Below are 14,980 nucleotides of genomic sequence, written 5' to 3'. Positions count from 1 at the left end.
GCTGGGCTGACTCCATGACAGGCTTCAAACTGGCAGTTCAGAAGAGTAGGTCTAAATTTCTGTTTGTAAGAGCTGAGCAAGTCCAAGCAAGTCCAGGCCTCAGGAGCTGCCTTGCCACCTGGCCTGAGGCAAGGACAATGGGTCAGCAGCAGTTTCTAAACTTCCTCAGCAACAGTTTCCAACCTCCTCCCTCCACCACTCTCCACAACCCCCACCCCCCACTCCCATGCCTGAGCAATAGTTCTGGAATGAACATAGAGATAGAGCCAAGATTAAGATAGAGGTCACTTACATATTCCCATCCCTGAGTTTGATTATTTCCTGTGTTTGGGGTTTTTGTTTGTTTGTTGGTTGGTTTGTTTTCTTCTAGATCTTTCAGGTATACTTTTAAATTGCTAGTATGAGATCTCATCCATTACTTTGTGAAGGCCCTTAGTGATATGAACTTTCCTCTTAGCACTGCTTGCATCATGTCTCATAAGTTTGGATATGCTATGCCTTCATTTTCATTGAATTCTAGAAAGTCGTTCATTTCTTTGTTTCTGCCTTGACCCAATAGTCATTCAGTAGGGAGTTGTTCAGTTCCTATGAATTTGTAGACTTTCTGTTGCTTCTGTTGTTGAAATCCAGCTTTTATCTATGATGGTCTGATAGTATACAGTGGGGAAGAATGTTTCAATTTTCTTCTGTCTGTTGAGTCTTGCCTTGTGTCTGAATATGTGGTCAATGTTGGAGAAGGTTCCCTGAGGTGCTAAGAATATATATTCTCTTGTGTTTGGGTGAAATGTTCTGTAGGTATCTGTTAGGTCCATTTGATTCATAATGTCAGTTAGCTTTATCATTTCCTTGTTTGGTTTTTGTCTGGATGACCAGTCCGTTGATGAGGCTAAGGTATCAAAGTCTCCCAGTATTGATGTGTAGGGTTCCATGTGTGATTTAAGTTTTAATGTTTCTTCTATGAATGCGGTTGCCCTTGCATTTTATGCATCGATGTTAAAAATTGAAATATCATCTTGTGGATATTTTCTTTGATGCATATGAAATGCCCTTCTCCATCTCTTTTGGTTAATTTTGGTTTGAAGTCTATTTTGTTAGATATGAGAATAACTACACCAGCTTACTTCTTGGATTCATTTGCTATGTTCCAACCCTTTACTCCGAGGTAATGTTTATCTTTGATGTTAAGGCGTGTCTCTTGGATGCAGCAGAAGGATGGATCCTGTTTTCACATCCATTCTCTAGCCTTTCTCTTTTTATTAAGAAATTGAGTCCATTGATATTTAGAGATATTAATGACCAATGATTGTTACTTCCTGTTATTATGGTGATGGCAGGTGTGTGTGTGTGTGTGTGTGTGTGTGTGTGTGTGTTTCCCTTCTTTGGGTTTTGCTTGTGTAAGATTATTTATTGCCTGTGTTTTTGTGGGTGTTGTTACTATCCTTTGGTTGGAGCTTTCCTTCTAGTACCTTCTAAAGGGCTAGGTTTGTGAATAGATATTGTTTAAATTCAACTTTGGGATGGAATAGACTATTTTTCCTATCTATGGTGAATGAAAGTTTTTCTTGGTATACTAGTCTGAGCTAGTATCCATGGTTTCTTAAAATCTGCAAGAAACCTGTCCATGCCCTTCTGGCTTTTCGAGTCTCCATTGAGAAGTAGGATATAATTCTAATAGGTCTGCCATTTTATGCTACTTGGCCCTTTTCCTTCACAGATCTTAGTATCCTTTTTAAATTATTCATTTATTTATGTTATTTTATTTATTTATTTAATTTATTCTTTTGATTATTATGTGGCAGAAGGACTTTCTGGTTCAATCTTTTTGATGTTCTCTATGCTTCTTGTACTTTTATAGGCATCTCCTCCTTCTTTAGGTTAAGAAATTTTTCTTATATGATCTTGTTGAAAATATATTCTAGGCTTAGAGCTGCAAATCTTCTCCTTCATCAACTCCTAACATTTTTAGGTTTGGTCTGTTCATAGTGCCTCAGATATCCTAGATGTTTTATGTCAGAAACATTTTAGATTTATCATCTTCTTTCACTGATGTATCCATTTCTTTCTCTTTTTTAACTTTCTAATTTATTCTTTGTGAATTTTGCATTATGAGCCCCAACACTAAATTCTCTATCCCTCCATATCCACCCTCTACCCTTGCAACCGCTCTTCCTCAAAGAAAAACAAATACCTCAACAAGAACAAATCTCACAGTGGAAAGCTGAGTTGTATCAAACACTATTCTTTTGTTCAAATAGCTTCACTTGCAAATGTTCACTGCAATGAACTTCTCCTACATTTTCAATACTGGCTTCTTACTGGACTCCTCTCAGATATTCTGTTGCTGCCTTGTATTATGGAGATTCTGGAGCTTTAGTTTTGCAGCACTGGCCCCTTTGAGTGCACCAACAGTTCATAGATGTTGTATATGTTAGGGTAGGCCAACACTGAGCCCTGGATCTAGACTTGGGTAATAACTGAGTTGGTCTACCTGCCAACTTTTCAGCTTTAATGCCCTTGGGGCAGGCTCACGCTCACCAACTCCATCAGGACCAGCTCTACTGTGCTGCCTAGGGAAGGGGCAGGTCTATCTCTCCAGCTCTCCAGCTCTCATACCCTCAGGACCAGCTCTCCCATGCTGCCCAGGTGAGAGGTGGGGGCCAACTCTCCTGCCTGCCTCAGGAAGGGCATCTCTACAAGGCCAACAAGGGCAGGGGCCAGCTCTCCTGTGCTCAAACCTTTGGTGCTTGGTAACTCACCACCTGGACCAGCTCTATTGTAGGGCTTGCTCTCCAGCTCTAAGGGCCATCTCTCCAATATTGCCCAGTTGAAGGGTGGGGTCATCTTTGCTTAGTTCTTAGATATCTACATGACCCCAGCACAGCCCAAACCAGTGATATCCCATGGCCTTTGGTAGTAACATGGGCCAGAGAGATCAATACAGATTCTTGCTACTGCATGGTCACGGCCCTGAGCAGCATCCCAGAACTGAGATTTCACCATAACCTCAGGTGGCAGCACAGGCTACTCATATAAGGCTGTTCCTCACCACTCTTGAGTCTCCAGTTCCTCCTCTCTTCATAGTATACAAGCCATTCTGCTTCTCTTTTTCACCCATATCTCTATCATATACTTCCTCATCATTGTGGCATCCATAAGTGCTGTGTCAGCAATGACTTCTTCCTTTGAAAGGTAGGTAAAATGGTTAAATGTTTTTGCAAAATTCCAAAGAAAATAAATCCCTGGCCAAAGTTAAACACCATACAAAAAAATTATAATTCAACATAGAGTCACTGGGTCTCATGGTTGAATTGCTACCACAACCAACTAGAGAGATTAGCAGAAAGGTCAGTGATGAGAGGAAAGTACAGCAGGACATGTAAGGCAGCTGTGGTCTCCACCCTGCAGGTCCTGCTCTTCTTCCTTGGCTAGGATGCAGCTCTGGGAGTCATGGCAACTCACACAGTAGTCCTATCCTGTTATCTTGGCACCATCAGTTTCTTCTATCATATCTTCTATGCCTGAGAGTCTCTCATCCATCTCTTGCATTCTGTTGAGGATTCTTGTGTCTGTAGTTCCTATGCCCCTACCTAGGTTTTCCATCTCCAGGATCCCCTCAATTTGTGTTTTCTTTATTGCTTCTATTTCCATTTTCTGGTCTTGAACAGTTGTATTCTTTTCCTTTGGCTGCTTGTTTATTTGTTTTTCTTGGCTTTCTTGGAACTTTTTTTAAAGGGATTTATTGATTTCCTCCATTTTTTCATTTGTTGTTTCCTCAATTTCTTTAAGGGATTTTTTTTTTTTAAGATTTATTTATTGTTATATGTAAGTACACTGTAGCTGTCTTCAGACACACCAGAAGAGGGCGTCAGATCTCATTGCAGGTGGTTGTGAGCCACTATGTGGTTTCTGGGATTTGAACTCAGGACCTTCCGAAGAGCAGTCAGTGTTCTTACCCACTGAGTCATCTCTCCAGCCATAAGGGATCTTTTTTTATTTCCTTTTAAGGACCTCTAAATCTTCATAAAGTTGGCTTTAAGACTGTTTTCTTGTGTTCAGCTGTATTGAAATGTTCAGGTCTTGCTGTCATAGGCTAGCTGGGTTCTGGTGGTACCATATTACCCTGGCTGATGTTAATTGTGTTCTTACACTGGCATTTAGGCACCTGGGTTTGGGATGATTGTAGGTCTAGGTGCTGATATTTTAGTCTTTGTTATATGAGTGTGTTGATCCTTGGTTTCTGTTTCCTCTTTAGTCTTTGTGGCCTGGATTTCTGGTAACCAGCATGATCCAGTAAGGAGTTGGAGGTTATACTTCTGGCAGCTAGCCTCTGGTGCAGCAGAGGGTCTCTGCTTTAGTTGGAGAGTAGAATAAGGTGATTAGGAGGAAAGTGAGGGTTGGGGGCACCGAGTGAGTAGAGGGTGTCCACTGGTGGGCCTCCAATCTGTGTTTCTGGCTGCCATTTTGGGATCTGGTCCAGCAGAGAGAGTCTCTGCCTGAACTCATCTCTGTTTTTCTGGCTCACCTATACCTGTTGGTAGCCTGCACCAGTTCCACTGATGCTCCTGGGCAATGGAAGTCTATCAGAATTGGGGCCTGAGGCAAAACAACAGAAAGGAAAGATGGTGGGGCAGGATGAAGGCGGCAAACAGTGGAATGGGTCAATGGGGACTGAATCTAGGAAGCCAGTCCACTGGCAGGAGGTTTCATCTAAATGCTGTGGCCTGTACCTAAGCAGGAGAGATCTACAGGAGTTGGGAGCAGTAGGGTCCCAACTCCTGTAGATCAGTGAGATCTACAGGAGTTGGGAGCAGTAGGGTCCCAACTCCTGTAGATCAGTGAGATCTACAGGAGTTGGGAGCAGTAGGGTCCCAACTCCTGTAGATCAGTGAGATCTACAGGAGTTGGGACCAGGGGCAGTGGTGGAACAGGATGGGGGCAGGATAGTGGAATGGGTCTTGGAGAACTGAATTTAGGGAATGAGACAGTTCTGCCAATAGGTGGGTCACTCGCGTATTCTTCTAACTGGTGTGGCCTGCACCTGAGCAGCAGGAATCCACTTGAATTAGGGCCAGGGGTATAGCAGTGGGCAGCATGGTGTGTGTGTGTGTGTGTGTGTGTAGTGTGACTGTGACTGTGGAATTGGTTTTTGGGAACCAAATCTAGGATCTAGGGAGTAAGGGATTTCCACAGGGAAGCTCTCATCTGTTTTTTCTGACTGGTGTGGCCTGCACCTGGGCAGCTGAAACCTCATATCCTAACTGTCTCAGTTGGTGTTCTATTGCTGTGAAGATATCCCATGACCACCTTTTGTAAAGGAAAACATTTAACTGGGGCTTGCTTACAGTTCCACGAATTTAGTTCACTGTCATCATGGTGGGAAGCATGGCAGCAGGCAGGCAGACATGATGCTGGAGAAGGAGCTTGAGCGTTCTATCTAGATCTTCAGGAATCAGGAAGAAAGAGACACTGGGCCTGGCATAGGCTTCGGCAACCTCAAAGCCCACCTCCAGAGACACTCTTCCTCCAACAAGGCAGCACCTACTCCAATAAGGCCACACCTCCCACTAGTACCACTCCCTCATGCTAATACATGAGCCTCTGGGAGAGCCATTCTTATTCAACCCCCACACTTGACATTTGGTTTAATACAAAAATCTAAAAAAAAGATCAACCCTTATCTTAAGTTTTTCTTTTTGTTTCTCATTTTTCTGACACACTTAGGCACTTTGTTTTCAGTCTGATTCTCCTTCCATGTTAGCTGGAATATTTTATTTAATGCCGTACATAGCAAGTTGAATAGAGACCAGTCTGGTTCAATATTGACTGAGCAGATAGATAAGGAAGCCAGCACTGACTCTCATCCTTCCCAGGAGAGAGCTCAGAAGAACTTAATCCAATCAGAAGTGATGTGAGCATCCTGAGATCAACACCCTTCATGAGTGCACAATTGCCCAGAATTGATGTTGTGAAGATAACACCAACTCAGCTAAGCGTGAAAGCAAATCTTCAGTGAACAAGCTTACACCTGTTCAGTGCAGAGGGCAAAGGAACAGATACCAGCGTGGGGATGGAACATGGAACATGTCTAAGCCAGTTAAGGAAAATAAAAATAGTCTCAGAACTATCATTCATCAAATGCTAGCCTCGATACTTACGGAATCTCTGAGAAAGTAAAAATGGAAACACGGCTCATCTTGAAATGTCCTTGACTATTTAGTAGTGAAGTCTATTTACGGAACTTTCTGAACTTGGACCAGCTGCTCTTATCTAGCTTCCTAGGAGAGAATTAATGATCAGTGAAATCAAACCAGAGCTGAAAGCAGCGACACTCTTCATTCCTGTTTAGCATTAGAGAGATCCAGCATGACAAAGAAACAAGGTCCTTCCTTCCAAGGCAGAGGAGAGTAATTAGAACCAGGCCTGGGACCCTTGAGTTCTGGATTCCAAATTTAGAGCACTGTTCTGTTGATTTTATCCCTCGCAAGCATGACTCTTCCTCTGCGTTTTCCTCTTAAGTCTTTCTTTCTCTGTATTTGTTTGTACAGCTCTTTATTCAATAACTTCACCTTAAGCATTTGCTATGTCCAAAGCACTGCCGAGTAGTCACTATCACAAAGCCATGGATAATTAACATCTGAGGGTGTGGCTGTAGCAGTCTGCCACTCCCTTTTTCTTCATACTGGGTGTGCCTCTGGATGAGTTATCTGCAATCCATATAAACTGATTCAGTGGAGATTAGGGGTACACATGAATTTCAAGTCAATATATTTTGGGTTTTTTTTTTGTTTGATTGTTTTTTTGTTTGTTTGTCTGTCTGTTTTTTTGAGAAAGGATTTCCTCTGTGTAGCCCTGTCTGTCCTGGAACTCACTCTGTAGACCAGGCTCTCCTCGAACTCAGAAATCTTCCAGCCTCTGCTTCCCAAGTGCTGGGCTTAAAGGTGTGTGCCACCACTGCCCAGCTCAAGTCAATATATTTTGAACAACACTTTGAGGCTTTCTCTTGTCAATGTTGCTATATAATCAGGGTCTCAAAATGTTGTTTGTGTTAAATCTCAGCATTGCTGGGTATCCACATCTCCTCTGTTCTTATCTCTTCCAAGGACAGACTTCAGTCTGGAAACACGCACAGTTTGAATACAAGCTTATTTAGCAAGACAAAGATTCTTGGAGTCCAGAGATAGCTTGGAGTGAGAATACCTGAGGGTCATAAGCTCACTGTTGAGTTCTATAGTTTGGACTTCCGATGGACTTTTTGTCAGTATTTACGAGGTGACTAAAGAGACCTTCTTGTCTTCTGAAATCATGCTGGACAGGATCCCCTCTTCAGGAGCTCAGGACACTTTCTAAAACTACAAAGCTGGGACCGAACCACAGTGTATATATATATATATATATATTTTACAAGCAAGAGACCAATCACATCATAATTCTCAGATTTCAGCATTCCGTTGATACTTTTAAATTATTTTAAAAAATCTACAAATACACATATACATGTCTAACATAAGAAATAAAACACTATAAATATAATGAAACTCTTTACAGTTTGGTTTCAATCCAGGACAAGGGACTGAGATGTATATTTTACTTATTAAAACAGACCTGGACTCCAGATTCTTCCAGCATCCTTCAGTCCCGACTTGGCATACCCTACTCCTAACCCTGAACTTTCCAGCCCAGAGGCTAAGTTGCCCTTCCCCCAGAGGCTCCTCCACCCCTCCCCTTCCCTCTTCCCCTTCCCCTTCTTCTCTTCTCTTTGTGTTCACATCTTTTCTCTCTTTCTCCTCTCTCCCACCCCTCCCCATGGTGACTCCCCTGGCCTCAATCCTTGGGGTCAGTGAACTTGTCCTAGAGCATCTTGCCAATAAATCTGCCTTTAATATAATCTAATCTGGCTTGAACTAGCTCATTTCACTGGCAAGAAATAACTTATCATTTACTTTTAATCCCAGCACTGGGGGGGTGGGGAGTGGGGGTGGAGCAGAGGCAAATGGATCTTTGTGAGTTTGAGGGCCAGCCTAGTGTACATAATGAGTTCCAGGACAGTCAGGGCTACACAATGAGACCCTGTCAAACGAACAAACAAATACACACACAGTCTTCTAGTTACTACTCTAGACCTCATTTTTTTTGTGTGTTCTGTTTTGTTTTGTTTTGTTTTGTTTTTCGAGACAGGATTTTTCTGTGTAGCCCTGGCTGTCCTGGAACTCACTCTGTAGACCAGGCTGTCCTGGAACTCAGAAATCCGCCTGCCTCCGCCTCCTAAGTGCTGAGATTAAAGGTGTGCACCACCACTGCCGAGCTCTAGACCTCATTTAATCATTCTCTCTCTCCTTCCCTCTCAGTCCCTTCCTCTCTCTTCTCTATTTCTCATACAAAGAAACTATCTTGAATTTAGGGCTTATTGTTTTTATTAATGCTATTATGCACCTAGATTTGTCCAACCTCCTGGTGTGGTGATACAGCAGTATCAAAACAAAACCAAAGAACTCATATTATGTAAAAGAAGTTTATGACTTTGGATTTGGCCATATTCATAGCAATCCTAGGGTATATGAGAAGCCTGTGGACTACTAAGTTGGATATGCCTGTGAATGAAACATTAATATTAAATAATATAATGATGTGTTATATATTCAGATTTATATACAAAATATACTTCTACTACTTTATCATTACTCTTTTAATTGACTCTCAACTATGCTTTTATTCATTTTTGCTCCTTGCAATTACACTGAATTAGTTTTATCAAGGGTTCACATTTTCAGTGGCTTATGTTGTTATCCATTGTATCTACCTTGTATACATCAAAATATTTTATCAACCTCCGTAATGTTTATTTTTATGCTCCCATGGTTGAGCATCCATAATTCATATACATGAGCCTGGAATTGATAGGTTATGAGACAAATAGATAGATATTATTTCACCTCTACTAGGTATTGTCAAATTGATCTACAAAGCTTTTATACCTTAAAGGTATCATCCCCAAAGCAGTGGGTGAAGGTTCCTAACTTAATTTCCTTAAAGTGATATGGAAATTCTATTTGGCAAAACCTAGCTAACAAGTCATAAGAAGTAACACACTTATGCTACCAAATACTGGACTTCCTCCACCAACGTGGAGTCCAGAAGTTTAGGATTGCTGAGGCTTTTAAAGGATGATAATCTGGAAGGTTTTATTTGGTTATAGCTGTCTTTTAAATTCCAGAATCACTCTACAAACACAAAAAATGTGAATGGAGTGATGGTAATGGAGTCTACCAGAATGCCTTTATAAAACAGCTTTTGCAATGAATTTTGACTAAGAAATGTAGACCTAGAATTGAAAATGTCAGTTCTGTATATTAGACATTAGAGTTAATGGTTAGAATAAATCTAACCAAATGCATTTTTTTTAAGTCAGAGAAGAAGGGATAAAGCTATTGATGGGTGAAAGAAGAAGAATGATTCAATTTGTGTTGAGTAGGCTTCAAGGCTGACAGGCTGCAGCTTAGGAAAGGTAAAAGTTAATAGCATGGTTAATTCTCCCCTATTAAAATTAATGTGCATTTCTGAAGGCTGGCAATTGTTTGTGTAAGTTGCAGCACAAAGTCAGCTCTTGGCTTCATGAAAGAACAAGAGTAATCCTTTTGTTTATTCCTTAATTCTCTCCTGAAAAATTATCTTAGTAGAGAAGAAACATGAGGAAGATAAGTCCACTCATATAAAAAGATTTGCTCCACATAGTTTCTGTCTTCTTCATGTTTTTAAAACAAAAACAAAACAAGAACAGCAACAACAAAAAGTTTCCAATGTGAGGGGAAAATGAAGTGAAATCAAACATGAGAATTGATCACTCTGAGCCCAAGTCTCTTCATTTCCCATGCCCTGAAACATCTTCCCTACGGTTGTTTTAACCCACATCCCTGGAGATGGTTTCTATACTTGAGTAATGGCAGAGCTCAGCCTTGAAAAGTACAAGAACAGACAGGCGTCTCAGAAGACGAAATTTGCAGGCAACCCAAAGGTGATTGGACTGAGTGAAGGGTTAGTTGAAAAGTTTCCACTTCTCCTGGGATTGCATCACAGTTTTATACTTTCCCAGGCCCCATTTCCTGAGCATTCAGATTTAAAATTCTGTCTCTGTGTGAGCCCTTTCAGATTCTGTTTGCTTTAGAAAAGAGAGGAAATGTAAGGCCCAGAAATCACATAGTAACACTGCAGCCCGAGGGAGTGCCTGCTATTTATTTAGTGTGTTGTATTGCCCTTTTCAATGCCAAATTCAGCATTGCTTTTTCTAGAAGATTATTGAAATGGGACTTGTGAAATACACAGTCCATTTCAACAAACAGCAATCCAATTCTTCCCTTACACATTCCAAGGAAAGGGGGTTGGGAGAGAATGCATGTTGCAAGCTGAGCACGGGTGAAGAGCATTGGAGCTACAAGGGTCCTAACTGGCAAAGGACGCCAAGGAGAATCTCAATACAAACTTGGGATATGTCAGAAGACACACCGTGGAAGAGGCGTTGTCTGTTCATTTGGAGGACTGCAGCATGAAGCATTCCCAGGGGACTCACCTCCACGGTAGTGGGTGTTTTCCCTCTGTAAAGAATCTCACTTGACAAGAAGCAATGTGCACACTTACTCTTGACTACACAAGTCTCATTAACAGCTGAGAAAAGGACCTTGCCGTTCCACTTTGCCTTTTCCCTGGCCTTCAAAGTCTCAACTTCCAGTCAGAAGAGCCCAAAGTTTTTTAATTTAAAAATAAAAGAAACAAACAAACAAAAAAATTGTACAAGGCCAGCTGAAGTTCCTAATTCAAAGTAATAGGTGCTTCATGTGTTTTAAATCCAGGTGCCAGGTTTACAGCCACATTGGTACCCTCTGAGCCATTCTCTTTCCTGACACAAGAACTGAGGCCATGTGTTTCTGAAGTGCACAAGTGGCTTGCTTCTGCACTCTCCCGAAGAAGTCCCCCTACCCCAGGCTCTCTCCCACAACAAGCACAATGGGGTGCGCACAGGCAGCTTGCCTCTGAGTTTTCACCCCTGCTCCCTGCCACACACACCTCCCCATAGCAAATTCGGAGATTCTTTCCCCACTCCTTGGCCTCTTTGACAGGACTCAAGGAGCCATGGGTGCCAGCTTGAGTGAGACAAATGACAAAACTTCCCAGTTCCTGTGGCCCCAAGACTAGCATTCTCTCTGATAACTGGCTGGGCTCTTCCCAGGTGCAGCTGGTGCTGGAGAATCCCCCCTCAGCCTGGAGAATCCCCCCTCAGCCTCGAGATTCCGCCCTACTAAATGGTATCTTGTCTGAATTATGATTTACTTCACCAGGCTTCCCTCCCCTTCACCCTAAGCATTCGAAGGGGGATACTTTTCAGTCTAAATTTCAGAAGAACAATCTCACTTTCAAAAGCTCCATTTGTTAGTTGGTTCTTAGAACTTGTCCAAAAAATATGGAATAATAGCAAGTTCATGGGCAGGCACTGTCCTTGGAATCTGTGCTCTTCACTCTCCTTAGTAGGATGTGATAACCAAGGACTATTGTCCAAGAGTCTGACCAATTGGGACCCCCTCTTCTATTGCTACATTCCACTCTCTTGATGTGGCACCCAAGGGTACTATGTGCCCTTACATGCCACTGTCTGGGATTTTCTGTCCCTTTCTTACTCCCTTCTTGCCAGAATTACATACTACAGTACCAGAATTACACAATGAAGCAAGCTTTGAGCAATTTTAATCACTATGAATGTCCTTCCTTAAGAAATACTACACCCCGCCTCCAAGAAAAGCAGCAACTGATCATGCCAAGAATCAGGCTGACTCCAGTACCACAGGCTTAGGATCTCCTCCACAAGACAGCATTCCTCAGCACCTGTCCCAGTCGGTTGGGATCTATGCCCTGGATGTGGCATGACCCTTAACTAGGTAACTGTAAGAGCAAAAGGAGAAAAATAATACCCTCTCCCATTTACCCAGGGATTGAATTTATTGAGTGTTAAAAAACAACATTGCTTAAAGACTTAGTGATAAAAGACATGCAAATGAAAAACAAAACAGACAAACCTGTATTACCCCATCCAGTTCTGTATCAAGTCAATGGTTAAGCACCCACCTATTCTTAAACAAATATTTGACAACATTTCAGAACACTTTGGATAGATCTTCATTCCTTAGCTAATATGTTTTATTTTTAACTGAACACCCTTTCACTCACTACTGTTGGTCTCTGCTAAGAGCAGCTAATGACTGTTCTCTTTATAGTGAGACTGTGTAACTGAAATTACTTTTAAGCCTCCCTTTTCTCTTTCTGGGAGGTAAATCAGTTTCCTTCTGTAAATAAGGCTGGAGACAGGGTTCTAAGAGTTGATTTATATATTCATCAATAGCCTCTGGGCTAGCTATTCCAATTCTTCAAAGTGCTGAAATTTGGAAAGTGGCACCTATCCCAAGCAGTTTAACTATAATAAATGCTGAATCCTGTAACATTTGTTTATCTACTTCATAGAAGAAATAAAAATAGCTGCTTTGATGTCATTATGTGTTAGGAACTGGAGATCCCACAGAGACCTGACAGATGAGTTCCAGGTACCATAGAGCCCATTTCCTAAATTTATCAGGAAACAAATAGATAAAACACTGAAAATTATAAAAACCATAAGTACAATTCCTATACTAAAAATGACACATTGGGAGAATGCTTAAATTAAGGTAAAAATCTATCTAAAGATGTCACCTATAGCTTAAAATCTAAATGATCTGAGATGGCAGCTACCAAGGGAACACATGCAGAGGAATTTTAACCCACCAACATGGCTGCTCTGGCAAGGGATCATATCCAAAGATATGATCCAGTCAGAATGCAGACACACCCTTGATTAGAGTAGGCTCTGGCTAAAATACAGATACACCATTAGTACATACCTTTAATCCCTAAAAATGAAAGTAAGGTTAGTTTATAGAAGAAATCATGTTTGAAAGTGATGTCTAAGTTGAGGGGTAGACAAAGTGATGGATCAGAGAAAGATTTGACAGAATGAGTCTGAGATAGGATATTCCCAACTCTCAGGAGAAGAGCAGAAGAGAGACTTCTTAAAAGCAATGAGAGAGAAAAATGGTATGTGGTGGGTGGTGGGTGTCTATGGCAGTTTTACCAGGAAAGTTTTACATAGATAGGTTACAGAGAGAACAAGCTAAATGCAAATGAAGGCAAAACTACCCAGAGAAAGAAAAGGAGCCAGAAGATGAGAATAGATTGCCAGAGTTAGTTTGAGGCCAGGAAAAGCAATTCAGTCAGAAGCCAAGAAAAGTCAGATTGAATCAGTCAACTTGGAAGATTACATTTTTATCAAGGCTAGAAGCTTCCAAGCTTAAGTCTAGGAAGATTAAAACAGAGAAATAGATGCACTGGGCTCAGTCCAAGCCATATATTTACACAGCTTTAGTACATCTCTCATCTCATTACTTCATCTGAGGAAATAAAATTGGCATTTACAGTACACAGGAGAGTATCGCAGGGATAGCAGGAGCAGGTCTGGATAGGACGGTAAGGTTGCAGCATGGCCAATAGAGAGAGCAGTGGGGAGGTTAGACAGAGGTGGAGGATGGAGAGCCTTATTGGCCATCATTTGAAGTTTTTTAAGTTCCATGTGAGTATTCCTTAAGTGACTGATCACACGCATGATGTTCTCTGGATAATGAGTGTCTGGCATATATCATTTGGTCATTGTGTGCTCTTCCAGATTCTGGTTCCGAAAACACCCAAGATCTCCTCTGCCCTGGACATTCATAGTATCCCATAAGTCCTTATCTTCCCTGAACCCCATTTCCTCTGAAAGATAACCTATTAATCACATGTATAAGCTGACTTTATATATATATATATATATATATATATATATATATATATATATATATAAATTGTGTATGTGGATATACACTCACTTAAAGGTCAGAGAACAACTTGTTGGTGGCTTCTCTATATTTTATGGGATAAAAGGATCAATCTCTTGGATCATCACGCTTGGCAAGAAATGCTTTTACCCACTGAATCCCTGTGCCATCCTGATAACATGTTATTTTATTCTATTATAAGTAAATAAATAACATATTATACCCATAAATTTTCACACACAATTACATCCCTTTGGCCAGTAGGAAGCAATAATTAAAAGCTTAGGGTTTGGATTGCAGTGAAAATGGGTTCTATTCCTAATTTTGACTCTTTTCCTGTATGTATCTAAAGTACAGTTTTGGGTCTCTTGAGTTTTTTTTGGTCTGTAAGGTGGAAATGATACCTGCCTGGGAGTTGTTATAGCATTGGAAGAGATAGCATACATTCGCTTTCAATGGGTGACTGTTAATAATGAAACTACTTTTTAAAAGCACTATAGAATTTTTCAGTAAAAACCAGACATTAGATCTTACCCTCTCCATTTATCTAGCTTTATATTAAGCCTCCTTGGAGTTAAAACAATTGCCAGCCATCACACCAATACTTAGTAACAATCCAGCTCTCCCCAGGTAATACTCTAACCTGGAACAACTCAACCCTTCAACACCTGCTGTGGCTTTGAGCTTGGGCTGTGCAAACTACATAATCATTATCTGGATCAATCACAGATGTGATCTTATTCCTGAGGAGACAAATAGAGATCGGAATAGTGTGTGGTTTAACAAATTTTGCCCAGTAGGGCTTAGGATATTCTGAATCATGAGCTCTATTTACAGGAAAAAAGTCGATAAGAAGACACGATTTTCACATAGATTTCCTCCAAATGGGAACTGTGATCTGCAGACAGAGCAGACAAGGAGATAAGTTTGACCAAGTGTTCTAAAATTCAAGGCAATGGGGAACATTTCTTATTCAAACCACCACACCTCGTATTTCTATAGCCAACAACACCTTTGCTCCCAGAATGTATAAAGGACTATTAGCAACAGTTCTGTTTCAAGACTTTACTCCTTAAATAGTCCCACTCTTTTTT

This window comes from Mus pahari, chromosome 5 (genome assembly GCF_900095145.1).
Source record: "Mus pahari chromosome 5, PAHARI_EIJ_v1.1, whole genome shotgun sequence".
In the NCBI taxonomy this organism is placed as follows: Eukaryota; Metazoa; Chordata; class Mammalia; order Rodentia; family Muridae; genus Mus; species Mus pahari.
This window is presented reverse-complemented; position numbering follows the sequence as displayed.